The sequence below is a fragment of the Clarias gariepinus genome, chromosome 2 (assembly GCF_024256425.1).
Source record: "Clarias gariepinus isolate MV-2021 ecotype Netherlands chromosome 2, CGAR_prim_01v2, whole genome shotgun sequence".
Classification (NCBI taxonomy): domain Eukaryota; kingdom Metazoa; phylum Chordata; class Actinopteri; order Siluriformes; family Clariidae; genus Clarias; species Clarias gariepinus.
The window spans coordinates 43,840,366-43,855,180 of record NC_071101.1 but is presented as its reverse complement, the minus strand read 5'-3'; the positions used below and the strand labels follow the sequence as shown (position 1 = coordinate 43,855,180).

General features: G+C 43.8%; 1 long non-coding RNA gene across 1 annotated transcript; it reads left to right on the top strand.

Moving 5' to 3' along the window:
* Positions 1–2,996: 2,996 nt before the first annotated feature.
* LOC128543645 (uncharacterized) lies at positions 2,997–4,280 on the top strand. The gene is made up of 3 exons (XR_008365759.1): positions 2,997–3,079; positions 3,876–3,965; positions 4,188–4,280. It is a non-coding gene; the product is annotated as an uncharacterized LOC128543645 (long non-coding RNA).
* Positions 4,281–14,815: the final 10,535 nt, after the last annotated feature.

Below are 14,815 nucleotides of genomic sequence, written 5' to 3'. Positions count from 1 at the left end.
CTCTTTAGATTTATGTCCACCGCATCAGCCAGTGGCGTAAGTCAGAGCAGCTTTTACATGTTTCGGGGCCACAAGCTGCGTGAGAAATGCTATTGCCCTCTCCTATGAGGCGCGTGGGCTCACTTCGCCTCTAGGAATCAGGGCTCATTCAACCAGGGGAATTGCCTCATCAATTGCACTAGCAAGAGGTATTCCCTTGCAGCAAGTATGTGACGCGGAGGGTTGGTCCTCTCTGCACACATTTGCCAACAGGCATCCTATTGTTTTGAAGCCTTCTGTCCTCCGCCTTTACAGCTTCGGAGCAGGAGAGACTTCACTCACTGTGTCCAGTACGTGCTCTTCAGATTTATGTCCACCGCATCAGCCTGTGGCGTAAGTCAGAGCAGCTTTTACATGTTTCAGGGCCACAAACTGCGTGAGAGATGCTATTGCCCTCTCCTATGAGGCGCGTGGGCTCACTTCGCCTCTAGGAATCAGGGTTCATTCAACCAGGGGAATCGTCTCATCAATTGCACTAGCAAAAGGTATTCCTTTGCAGAAAGTATGTGACGCGGAGGGTTGGTCCTATCCTCACACATTTGCCAACATGCATCCTATTGTTTTGAAGCCTTCTGTCCTCCGCCTTTACAGCTTCGGAGCAGGAGAGACTTCACTTACTGTGTCCAGTACGTGCTCTTCACTTTTACGTCCACCCCATTAGCCAGTTGCGTAAGTCAGAGCAGCTTTTACATGTTTTGAAGCTGGAAGCGGCGTGAGGGATGCTATTGCCCTCTCCTATGAGGCGCGGGGGCTCACTTCGCCTCTAGGAATCAGGGTTCATTCAACCAGGGGAATCGTCTCATCAATTGCACTAGCAAAAGGTATTCCTTTGCAGCAAGTCTGTGATGCGGAGGGTTGGTCCTCTCCGCACACATTTTCCAATATGCATCCTATTGTTTTGAAGCCTTCTGTCCTCCGCCTTCGGAGCAGGAGAGACTTCACTATATTCAGATTTACGTCCACCGCATCAGCTAGTGGCGTAAGTCAGAGCAGCTTTTACATGGTCTGGGGCCGCAATGGGGGGTGGCCCCCACTACACTGGGCTATTGTCCTCTCCTATGAGGCGCGTGGGCTCACTTTGCCTCTAGGAATCAGGGCTCATTCAACCAGGGGGATCGCCTCATCTATTGCACTAGCAAGAGGTATTCCCCTGCAGCAAGTGTGTGACACGGAGGGTTGTCCTCTCCGCACACATTTATTACATTTATATTTTGGATGTTCATGCTACTCCAGGCCCACGGGTCCTCGAGTCAGCTACCCAGACATAGTTCTGAGACCTTCTCGGCCTTGTGCGCAAACGCTACACAACCTTGGAGTCCAGACACTTGCAGTGCGGCGGCGTTGGTACTCTCGTTCCCATAGCGTTTTCACGCAGCATCGAGTGTAGCCTTTGAAAGGGAATGTCTCGGGTTACTTTGCTGTAACTCTGTTCCCTGAAAAGGCGGGAACAATATGCTGCGTCCCAATGCCGCACTGCCTATGTGACCGGACGTCCGTTCAGACAAATCAATCTGAGGAATGTTTCCGGTTCACTCCTATTTATAACCTGCAGGTGCGTCCTATCAGATGACGTCAACTGACCAAGGTTATAAATGCCAAAAATTTGGCGTGTTTGGTACACACATGCTTCACAACCAGCAACATGACAAGATGTTCCCATAACGTTTTCACGCAGCATCTCGTTCCTGCCTTTTCAGGGAACAGGGTTACAGCAAAGTAACCCGAGACGTTCATTTAGAATTACCAGACTCAACAATTTACAATATCTCACATAAGAGTCATTATGAAGGTGTTAGAGAGCATAAGTAGCAGATACATTCTACAATGTAGAAAGAAATAAAAGTCAGGAAAGACCATGCAATTAAAAGGTGTTGCATGAATAGAAAGTCACACAGACAGAGGAAATGGGGTGTACAGTACCTACATAGACATGCTTCTGTTTCATGTTTCCATGTGTGTGTGTTCTGATCCACACTACATTTCCTGGATTTATTTATAACAGATTAAATGTTTTTCTCTGTGCAGAGGCCACAAGAAGACCTTCAACACCCAGACCAAAGACCAAACCCACTTCCACAGCAGGTACTACACACCACTGTAACACACAGTCAGGATAGTTAGTGCAGGTTAATGCATCAGCTTGGAGCCAAAATCAAACACAACACTCACACACTACATTTATCTGTTTCTTCTAGTTCTTGTAGACGTCACACCTACAAAACCAACCCTGGTGGTCAAGAACAAAATGAACACACACCCTGAAACATCTGGAAAAGGTAACGATTAATTCACTGCATTAACGTCATTAACACTTTCAGTGATTCATATTTGTTGTTAACATTTCCAATACAGCAAAAGAAAATTCAGAAATGACAAAACTACACTTTTTAAACTGTTTACAATCATCCAGATTTTAAGAAAGTAAAACCAGCTATATAAAATTACTAAGTATAAACAGCATAAAATATATTTTATTAAATTTGTTTTAAATAAGTGCTAAAGGAAGAAGATATATAGAAGATGACTGAATGAGTTTTCATAAGTAGCAGATACATTCTACAATGTAGAAAGAAATAAAAGTCAGGAAAGACCATGCAATTAAAAGATGTTGCATGAATAGAAAGTCACACAGACAGAGGAAATGGGGTGTACAGTACCTACATAGACATGCTTCTGTTTCATGTTTCCATGTGTGTGTTCATGATTATGGATTATCTGAGTGTGTGTTCTGATCCACACTACATTTCCTGGATTTATTTATAACAGATTAAATGTTTTTCTCTGTGCAGAGGCCACAAGAAGACCTTCAACACCCAGACCAAAGAGCAAACCCACTTCCACAGCAGGTACTACACACCACTGTAACACACAGTCAGGATAGTTAGTGCAGGTTAATGCATCAGCTTGGAGCCAAACTCAAACACAACGCTCACACACTACATTTATCTGTTTCTTTTAGTTCTTGTAGACGTCACACCTACAAAACCAACCCTGGTGGTCAAGAACAAAATGACCACAAACTCTAAAACATCTGGAAAAGGTAATGATTAATTCACTGCATTAACGTCATTAACACTTTTAGTGATTCATATTTGTTGTTAACATTTCCAATACAGGAAAAGAAGATACAGAAATGACAAAACTACACTTTTTAAACTGTTTACAATCATCCAGATTTTAAGAAAGTAAAACCAGCTATATAAAATTACTAAGTATAAACAGCATAAAATATATTTCATTAAATTTGTTTCAAATAAGTGCTAAAGGAAGAAGATATATAGAAGATAAGTGAGTGAGTTTTCACTACACGTTACTGAAAACTGACAATAAATATTAATGAAATGCTTTGGAAATTTAAAATAAGAAAAATTTTATGCTCCGATTTTCTCCCTCATGCAGAGTAGGCTTATTGACATTTCAATTAGTGTGTGTGTGTGTACGCGCTCTGCGATGGATCAGCACCCTATCTGGTTGTACCCTGCCTTGTCCCCTAAGTCTGCTGGAGAGGCTCCAGACTCAAACCTGTACAGGATAATTGGTTTAGAGAATGAATTAATGAGCCTTTTCTAGAAAGTAAATAAATCTACATTTAATTTATGTATTCAAACCACAACTGATTCAGATGTTTTGTATTTACAACTTTATGTATAAAAGTGCATTCAGCATGAAATATTTTATTACATTTATTTCAAATATAGTGTTAATTCATTCTACATAAACACGTCTGTGGTTTACCTGAAAATGCTCATACGTCAGTGCATATGTAATATTCTCTTATAGCATCTATAAAAATGTTCATGTTCATAATGTTGATATTATTAATAACATCTCTCCAGAGTCTCTCCCCTTCGTCCCCTTCGCTGTGGTGACTGTGATCTTTCTGCACATCATCGTAGCTGTGGTCTATTGCAGCACCAGAAAGAAAGGTACACATTTAGTTTAAATTGTTGTATAATTTATTTTAGTTATTAGGTTCATATATTGAGGATATTTACATGAACAGGACAGGACTGCATAGGTAATAACAAACTCCAGTGACCTGTCTGCATCTCAGGAGCATCTCAAGCACTTCAAAATTCAACATCCATGACTCCAGTTTATCTGCTCAACTGACTGAATGTTTCTTGTCTATTTTACTCTCCATATAGACTCTCCATATAGTCCTGATAGAGTTCATTACAGCAGAGCTGATGGAGATGGAAAAGCGAATCTGCAGTAGAGAACATCATCAGCAGAAGAGACACATGTTTAACAGCAGCGACCCTCAACACACCTGATTAACAGATCAGATAGTTCCATGAGTTTATATCACATGAGTGTATTACATCATCCACCTGTGGCTTTGAAAACTAAGGCTGATAACTGAAATAGATCCAAAATATTAAATTTAGTTATGCATCAAAGACTCTTGTATTTCACATGAAATCAGGAAATTACTGTAGTGTCATTTGTGTTCATATTTTTTTTTTTTTTTTTTTTTAGAACTTCAGCTCCCAATTTTCTGCCTAATAATATTTTAACAAATTCATACAATATGTGAGTAAATCATTTATAGTTTTATTGCTGATACTCACATGCTTTTGTTTCACTTTCACAACATAAACATCATTTAAATCTCTGCACATTGTATACATTCTCTTACATAATTTTGTACATGTACTAGTCCTGTACTAGTCCTGCTTTTAGAACTGATGGATTTTGTTTAAAGATGAAATATTTATAAAAACTTTTATTTCCATTCTTTTGTATCAAATTCAACATAATAAAAAAATCCATGTCACATTAGTGATTGTAAACAATTTTCACATCATTAATCATCTTCATCTGTTGAGTCCCTTTTCCTCTTCCACAGCCAGATGTCCAGTCCATCTTCCAAAACCTTCCTCCACCTCCCTCAGCCACAATCCTGTCCTTATGTCACCTGATAGAGCTGGATGATTAGTTCATTATCTCTGATTTGCTCTCTTTCTACAGTATTAAGCACTTTTTCCTCAGCATATTATCCTGCTGCATTCTCAGTTTAAACATTTCCCCTTTAATATATTGAAGCTCAGTACTCCAGTCCTAACAACTTCAGACACTCTGGTTTGACGCTGAGCTCATGTTACTGCCTATGTAAAGTTTCCCCTGATCTCCCATCTCTGTGTGGGCTTCATCTGGGTTCTTCAGGTTCTTCTTACTGTCTAAAACATGCAGGTGGATGGATTGGTGGCTCGAAATCATCTTTAGGTGTGAATAAGTGTGTGAGCATGGTGCTTTGTTATTGTCTGGCCTCCCAGTCAGGCTGTATTCCTGCCTTATTCCCTGTCTTTTTACTATGGACTATGTATCCATCACAACCCTGACCAGAATAAAGTTCTTAATGCAAGTGAAGTAACGAGCAGAGGTTACACTCTACACTAGATCACTAGACCTCTGCTGGCATGGAGGACAAATGTCCTTAATCATCACTACATGGATTTAACGTAGTGCACCAGCAACTAGTCTCATGAATTAAACATTTGCAGCTTATAAAATATGCAATGTACAGTAGGGTTCAAAACAAATACGTTTTGATTTTATAAAAAAAAAATATATGTGTGCAACATGTAAGCCATGTGCAATTGTGTTTAAATGTTGGGTGAGGGTTTTTTATTGAGAAATAATGAAGAAAACAGATTAGAGCATTTAGTTCTGTGAGATGTTCTGGTTGAGAGCTCGTATAGCCTGGGGGAAGAAGCTTCTCCTCAGTCGTCTTTCAGATTGTGATATTGGCCTTCAGGGAGTAAAAGCCCCTTCCTGACTGCAACAGGGAGAACAGTCCATTGTTGGGTGGCTGAGGTCCTTCACTATCTTCCTGGCCTTGTTTCAGCACCGCTTGCTATAGATTAATTGCAGATACAGTAAGGGAGCTCGGAGCTGATGACACGCTCATCTTATCACATCACGCTCTGCAGAGCTCGTCTGACCAACATGATGCTGTTCCCAAACAAGGTTGTGATATCTACCTTCTTTATGCTCCATGGTGCAGGATTTAAAGTTTCTAAGTTCCTTCTTTAATACGGTGTTGATGTGACATGACCATGACAGATCCTGCATGATGTAAACACCAAGGTATCAGAAGCTGTCTACTCTATCCACTGGGCTCTCGTTGGTGATGTGGGTTGTCATACACACTCAATCGGCCCCCGATGTCGACACCAACGCCATTCCTTCTGCCTACCGGGACCTGGCTGCAGTCTTTTGTAAACGGAGAGCTACTCACCTTCCACCACATCGCCCTTACGACCTGGCGATAGAGCTGCAGCCAGGTTCTGTTCCCCCCCGTGGCCATCTGTACTCACTGTCGGCTGCTGAGACACAGGCGATGAAGGAATACGTCGCCAGTGCCCTTCGCCATGGAACCATCCGGCCCTTCTCGTCGCCAGCGGCCGCCGGCTTCTTCTTCGTAAAGAAGAAAGGGGGAGAACTTCGTCCATGTGTCGACTATTGGGGGTTGAATAAAATCACTGTCAAAAACCGACATCCGTTGCCGCTCACCAACTTAGCCCTGGACGCCCTCTCTGGTGCCACCGTGTTCACAAAGTTGGACCTCCAGAGCGCCTACAACTTGGTGCGCATCAGAGAGGGTGATGAGTGGAAAACGGCCTTCATCACTCCCACAGGACATTACGGGAGCCTGGTCATCCCCTTTGGACTATGCAACGCACCCTCGGCCTTCCAGCAATTCATAAACGGTGTCCTGAGAGACATGTTAGGCCGATGGGTGTTTGTATATTTAGACAACATCCTCATCTACTCTCGCACCACCGAAGAACATATCCAACATGTACGGGCAGTTCTTAAGAGACTGCTCGCTCACCAACTGTGCTGTAAGTTGGAAAAGTGTGCTTTTCACCAGCACTCCACCACGTTCCTGGGTTTTGTCATCTCGTCCCAGGGTGTGGCCATGGATCCGCAGAAACTGGAAGCTGTTCGTCATTGGCCTCTACCCAGGACTCTCAAACAGCTTCAACGGTTTCTCGGGTTTGCGAACTTCTATCGTCGCTTTATCCGGGGCAACAGTACAGTTGCAGCACCACTAACCAGCCTGACCAGGCCCTCCTCTCGTCCCTTACATCTCACTCCTGAAGCCACCTCCGCCTTCCAAGAACTCTTCACCACTTCACCACTGCACCCATTCTTCTTCACCCAGATGCCAACCAACCGTTCGTTGTAGAGGTGGACGCGTCAGATGTGGGCGCTGGCGCTGTTCTCTCTCAGCGAGGTCCAGACCAGAAGCTACACCCCTGTGGCTTCTTCTCCAAGAAATTTGACCCCACTCAGCAGCGATACGGGGTAGGGGACCGCAGGCTGTTGGCCATAAAGTGGGCCTTGGAGGAATGGCGTCACTGGCTCCAGGGCGCCAGTGAGCCGTTCATGGTCTGGACGGATCATCAGAACCTCATCACCATCCGGAATTTAAAACAACTCAATCCACGACAGGCACGGTGGGCATTGTTTTTTGAACACTTCAATTTCCATCTGTCATACCGCCCGGGGTCCAAGAACACCAAGGCCGACGCCTTCTCCCGCCAACAAGAAGAGGAGATGCCCCGGGCGGACCCTGTGCCTGTCATCCCCACCTCACGGATCATCACACCCCTCCACTGGAATATAGAGACAAGGGTTCGCCAGGCTCAGGCTGCGGAGACTGGGCCAGCAGGTGCGCCGCCTGGACGACTCTTTGTTCCTCAGCGTCTGATTCCCGAAGTTCTCCAGTGGGGCCACTCCTCGTCCGTCGCAGGACACCCCGGGACTCGGCGCACCCTACAGCTTGTAAGACGGGCGTTCTGGTGGCCCACCATGAGGAGGGACGTTGAGGAGTTCGTTCAGGCGTGCCCGGTGTGCGCCAGGGCCAAGGACTCCAACCAGCCTACCTCCGGAGAGCTCCAGCCCTTGCCCGTTCCCCAACGACCCTGGACACACATCGCCATCACGGGCCTGCCGGTTTCCGAAGGAAAGAACACCATCCTAACCATTATTGACCGGTTCTCCAAAGCCGTACACCTGATGGCCCTCACCAGACTCCCATCAGCCAAAGACACCGCCGAGCTGATTTTGGAAAACGTAGTCCGCCTGCATGGGTTCCCCAAGGACATCGTCTCGGACAGGGGGCCCCAGTTCACCGCCCGGTTCTGGAAGGCCTTCTGCCGTCTGATCAATTCCACCTGCAGTCTGTCCTCTGGTTATCACCCCCAGACTGCATCACCCACCGGATGAACCCTGTCACCTCCCGGCTCCAGCTGCCTGCGGCGCTCTGGATCCACCCAGTTTTCCACACCTCCCAACTAAAACACTTCACCACCTCTCCATTGAATCCACCCACCCCCCCTGCTCCGCCTCCCCGGATCATCAACGGTGGTCCCACTTACACTGTGCGCCGTATCCTCGACTCACGCCCTCGGGGCAGGGGCACCCAGTACCTGGTTGATTGGGAAGGCTACGGCCCCGAGGAACGGTCTTGGGTCCCGGCCCGGTTTATTCTCGACCCCGAATTAATCCGGGACTACCGTCGTCGGGTATCCTCCACCCCAGGACCGTCAGGAGCCGGTCCTGGACAGGGGGGTACTGTCATGCACACTCAATTGGCGACCGGCACTAGGACCCGGAAGTAAAGCGGTCGCGAATCAGGAAGTATAAGAGGAGTAAACAAACGACGATTCAGCGCTCATTCATTGAGTTCAGCCCATGTCGGTTCTGGTTGTCCATCATCGATTCGTAAGTACTCACTTTATTTGGGTTTCGCTTTCTGATCTTGAGTGTGTGTTTATAGGACGCGGGTTAAATTTGTGTTTTTCCCTTGCTCCCCTTTTGTGAGAGTCCTTAGACTAAAACGCGTGGTTATCCTACCTACTCGCTTTCGTCCGCATTTGGGTTCAACATCCACGCTACATTGGGCTAATCGCTAAAGCTAAGTCATCTGGTCGCCTAGGTTAGTTCATCCTGACAGGGGTGTGGTAGTTCTTCTTCTGTTTTCTACTGAAGTCCACTATTAACCCATTTGTCTTGCTGATGTTCAGGAGAAGGTTGTTCCTCTGACAGCAGTTCTACAGATTCCTGATCTCCTCCAGGTAAGCTGTCTTATTGCTGTCCGTGATCAGGCCCACCATGACGGTGTCGTCAGCAAACTCGATGATGGTGCTGGTGTTGCCAGTGGCCACTCAGTCATATGTGTACAATGAGTACAGCAGGGGGCTCTAGTGCTAAGGGCACAAATACTGTAGCATCTGTTGATGATGTCATTCCTCTTTCAGGCTCTGCAGGGGCTTTGAATAGTGCTCCTAACTTTGCACTACCTGTGTTAACTATAGTGGAATTTGAAATGAGTAATAGTTGAAAGTTTATTTGCAATAAAAGATTTTAGAGTATAAACTTAGTTAAGTTCTAGAACAGACATTAGAGTCTTTCTAACTTCTGTCTGGTCAGTGATGTTCTGCTAATTTTGTACTTCCTGTGGCTGCACTTCCTGTAAAGGTGTGAATAGCGTAAGGTGCTTAACGTGCAGTGTGTGATCTGTAGAGTGTGTTCATTATGATGAGACACGGTGCAGCAGTTGGTCAGTGTGTGTTTAGCCTAATTATCTCTTTGGATTAATGTGTGTGTTTGGGTCCTCAGTAAGAATGCAGGTGTGTTTTCTTCTCCTCCTCATACAGCTTCATGCTACTAAAGGTGAGTCTCTCTCTCTCTCTCTCTCTCTCTCTTTCTCTCTCTTTCTATTTTAAACAGAAATGTAAGAAAACACTTTGTGTAATAACTGTAATAATTTCCTTTTTACAGAATGGAAATTTTGCAGCTATATACGTCATATTGGGGAAAAGTAATGTGCACACTAAACTGAGTTGTTTTTACTGTTTATCATCAAACTAAATATAAATGTAAACATAAGGCAGTTATCATTACTACTTTTTTATCAAATCTGTTTAACGTTTATTAAATAAGAACTTTGTGCCAGAGCTTTATTAATCCCAGTCTATGTCCGGGTTCATGTAGAACGCTGAGTCTCCTTCATCATGATTGGTGTTCTGGTTGTTCCTGCCTCGTCCCCCTACAGTTTCCTCTTGCTCTCTCATTGGCTGTTACTCATTGAGGTTCTTATAGCATCATACATGTGCTTATACTACAAGATTTAGTGCCAATCATTTTAATGATGCTTGGGGTGTGTACACTGGTCACAGAATGTGGGGATGATGTCACTAAACTGCTTACCCTTGTGGTGTGTTCACACTCTCACTTCCTCCAGCAGCAGTTGGCCTCTTTGGTTTCGTGTCACTAAAATAGAAGTGTGTTTAGGTGTTCAGAGTGAAATACATGCAGAGTTTCAGTGCTGCAGAGGAACACAAGATAAAAACAGACTAGACATGTTGTAGATTTAAGAACTTTGGATTAGACTTTTTTACAGTTAAATTGATCTTCTTCTTCTTCTTTGTCTTTCGGCTGTTCCCTTTCAGGGGTCGCCACAGCGAATCATTTGCCTCCATCTAATCCTATCCTCTGCATCCTCTTCTCTCACACCAACTAATTTCATGTCCTCTCTCACTGCATCAATAAATCTCCTCTTTGGTCTTCCTCTAGACCTCCTGCCTGGCAGCTCCAACCTCAGCATCCTTTTACCGATATACTCTCAATCTCTCCTCTGAACATGTCCAAACCACCTCAATCTGGCCTCTTTGACTTTATCTCCAAAACATCTAACGTGGGTTGTCCCTCTGATAAACTCATTCTTGATCCTATCCATCCTTGTCACTCCCAAAGAGAACCTCAACATCTTCAGCTCTGCTACCTCCAACTCTGCCTCCTGTCTTTTCTTCAGTGCCACTGTCTCTAAGCCGTAGAGCATTGCTGGTCTCACCACTGTCCTGTACACCTTTCCTTTCATTCTTGCTGATACTCTTTTATCGCACAACACACCTGACACTTTTCTTCACCCATTCCAACCTGCCTGTACACGCCTCTTCACCTCCTTTGAACACTCTCCGTTGCTCTGGACCGTTGACCCTAAGTACTTAAAATCCTGCACCTTCTTTACCTCTGCTCCCTGTAGCCTCACCGATACTCCTGGGTCCCTCTCATTTACACACATGTATTCCGTCTTGCTGTGGCTAACCTTCATTCCTCTGCTTTCCAGAGCATACCTCCACCTCTCCAAATTTTCCTCCACCTGTTCCCTGCTCTCGCTACAGAGCACAATGTCATCTGCAAACATCATAGTCCATGGGGACTCCTGTCTTACCTCACCTGTCATCCTGTCCATCACCAGAGCAAACAAAAAGGGGCTTAGAGCCGATCCTTGATGCAGACCCACCTCCACCTTGAACTCTTCTGTCACACCTACAGCACATCTTACCACTGTCTTACAGCTCTCACACATGTCCTGCACCACTCTAACATACTTCTCTGCCACTCCAGACTTCCTCATACAATACCACAGCTCCTCTCTTGGCACCCTGTCATACGCCTTCTCTAAATCTAAAGAGACACAATGCAACTCCCTGTTACCTTCTCTGTACTTCTCCGCCAGCATCCTCAAAGCAAATACTGCATCTGATGTACTCTTTCTAGGCATAAAACCATATTGCTACTCACAAATGCTCACCTCTGCCCTTAACCTAGCTTCCACTACTCTTTCCCACAGCTTCATTGTCTGGCTCATTAGCTTTATACCTCTATAAATGCCACAGCTTTGCACATCTCCCTTGTTCTTAAAAAATGGCACCAATACACTTCTCCTCCATTCCTCTGGAATCCTCTCACTCTCCAAGATCTTGTTAAACAAACTTGTCAGAAACTCTACTGCCACCTCTCCTAAGCACTTCCATACCACCACAGGTATGTCATCAGGACCAACAGCCTTTCCACTCTTCATCCTCTTCAACGCCCTTCTCACCTCACTTCTACTAATATTTGCTAATTCCTGTTCCACAACAGTCACCTCTTCTACTCTTTGTTCTCTTTCATTTTCCTCATTCATCAACTCCTTAAAGTACTCCTTCCATCTTCCCATCACCCTCCTGGCATCTGTCAGTACATTTCCATCTCTATCTTTAATCACTCTAACCTGCTGCACATCCTTCCCATCTCTATCTCTCTGCCTTGCCAACCTGTACAGATCCACCCCTCCCTCCTTACTGTCTAGCCTAGCATACAAGTCCTCATATGCTCTTTGTTTGGCCTTTGCCACCTCTTTCTACTCTCTTCAGTCCTCTCAGTGTCCCACTTCTTCTTAGCTAGCCTCTTTCCCTGTATACACTCCTGGACTTCCTCATTTCACCACCAAGTCTCCTTGTCCACTTTCCCCTTACCTGATGATACACCAAGTACCCTCCTACCTGTCTCCCTGATCACATTGGCTGTAGTTGTCCAGTCAACTGAAAGCACCTCCTGACCACCCATAGCCTGTCTCAACTCCTCCCTAAAGACTTCACAACATTCTTCCTTTCACAGCTTCCACCATTTTGTCCTCTGCTCTGCCTTTGTCCTCTTCGCCTTCCTCACCACCAGGGTTATTTTACACACCACCATTCTGTGTTACAGTTAAATTGATCATAAATGTTAAATTCATCTTCTTATAAATATCAGTTGATTCGATGCAAAAAAAAGTTTGTTCTCAGTTAAAGGCACATGTGAGCATTGTGTAGTTTGTTTTCCATGGATTAACACTTGACCATGAGTGTGACAAATGTTGAGATCTCTTTACATTTACAGACAACATTCAATAATCTCTATCGTTTGGGTAAATTAAATATAATTTTAGATTATGTTCCCTGTTATCGCCTGTGTCACAAGCCTCTAAATATTTTTGCTTGTCTAAGTTGAAACAGCCTTTGAGGAAATCAGGAAAACAGATCTATAACTGTGTGCTGTGCTCCCACTACCACAGTGCAAAATTGTTTGGCAGTTTTTGTCCATAATCCAGTGTGTTGCACTGTTGGAAGTGTTTAAGTTAATTCAATCCAATTCAATTTTATTTATATAGCGCTTTTAACAATTGTCATTGTTTCAAAGCAGCTTCACAAAAATGAAAGAAATTCATAAAATAATAATAATGAAAAAAATAAAATAAATAAAAAATAAATAATAATAATAATAATAAATTGTGCATGTGTTAGAAAAAATGTGTCTGGATAATAATGAGATGAATAAATGAAATGTCTCTGATGAGCAAGCCAAGGTCGATCACGACAGAAATTAGTGTTTATTCATCCTCAGGTTGCCCCTACTATGATTTTTTATCATTCCACTTATTTTAGGTAAACACTTTGACATTTAATGTACATTGGATGGATTGTCCTGTGAAGACATAACTTCATTTTTTTTTTCAGATTTAGGCCTATATATCCATATCCCAGCCAATTTTGCATGCACCCCACAAAACATTTAGCAAAAAATGCACCTACGTCTCCTGAACACTGTGGAATAGTTTTGACCTCAGCAGAAATCACCCTATTTTTTAGTTTAAAAAACACAAAGGTCAGCTCTTCTGGAAACGGTCTTGCAAAAACATTATTATGTCAAGTGTATTTAAAAAACCCATCAAGCATCCTGATGAAACTGGCTCTCATGAAGACCATCCTAGATAGGCAAGACCAAAACTTACCTCTGCTGAAGAGGAGAAGTTCATTTAGAATTCCCCACCTCAACAATTTACAGCACCTCAGAGCCGTTATGAAAGATTTACAGAGCATAAGTAGCAGATACATTCTAAAATGTAAAAAGAAATACAGGTCAGGAAAGACCACGTGATTAAAAGGTGTTATATACATAAATAGAAAGTGATACAGAAAAAGGAAATGGGGAGACAATCACAAGTCAGCACCATATGGACACGGGCTAGAGCTCAGATAATGGCTCTACCAAACATTACAATGAGAAGTGCAATGGCAACAAACGTGAATTCACCCATGGCAAAATCTCCAGCACCAGACAGGTCAGCCAGATATCCCAGAAAGCCCTATTCTCCCAGGATCCTAGACATGCCCTGTAAGAGTTGAGTCTGCAGCCAACAATACCATTTGACAGCTCACATCAGAACGACCAGACTGCTAAGAGGTGCATAATGGACAACACACCCAAATTGAGGTGGCTGGTTCACAACAGTAGAAGACCACATCAGGCTGCAGCTCCTGAGACATCAAAACTGATACATCTGGCACCAGCACCCACACTGTGACCTCAGCCATAGAGACCATTTCACAACCCCACACCATCCCAAAGCCAGATAAACACACATTAATGCCCCAGAATCGCATCTGCTAGATCCTTCACAACGCGCCACCACCCCGCGACCGACCACCACACAAATGCACAAGTAAAGCTTAATTAGCAAGGGAAAGGTAAATTAAAGTAAAGGGGAAGTAAGGAAAAAGAAAAAAAGAATAGCATAAGAAAAACAAAAGTCTCAACATTTGTGTGTCCAATCCAATGAAACTTCCCTCTGCTGGTCATCACATGAATTTAATACCAGTCCACCTGGCAGCTTGTAATAAAGCTAATACAGTGAAACCTTGGATTGCAAGCATTCATTTCACAACTCAAAAAATTTTAAACATAAAAATAATTAATACAAAATATAAAGGAGAAAATTTAACAAATTAACCTGCACCTTACCTTTGAAAAAAGTAAAAATAAATCCTGACAGTTAAGTGTTTCCATTAGTGTTTATAAGGGGGGAGGACTACTGTGCGGGACAAATTTCAGACACACACACACACACACACACACACACTAATGGAATTACTGCTGCAAAGTCAAAATAAAA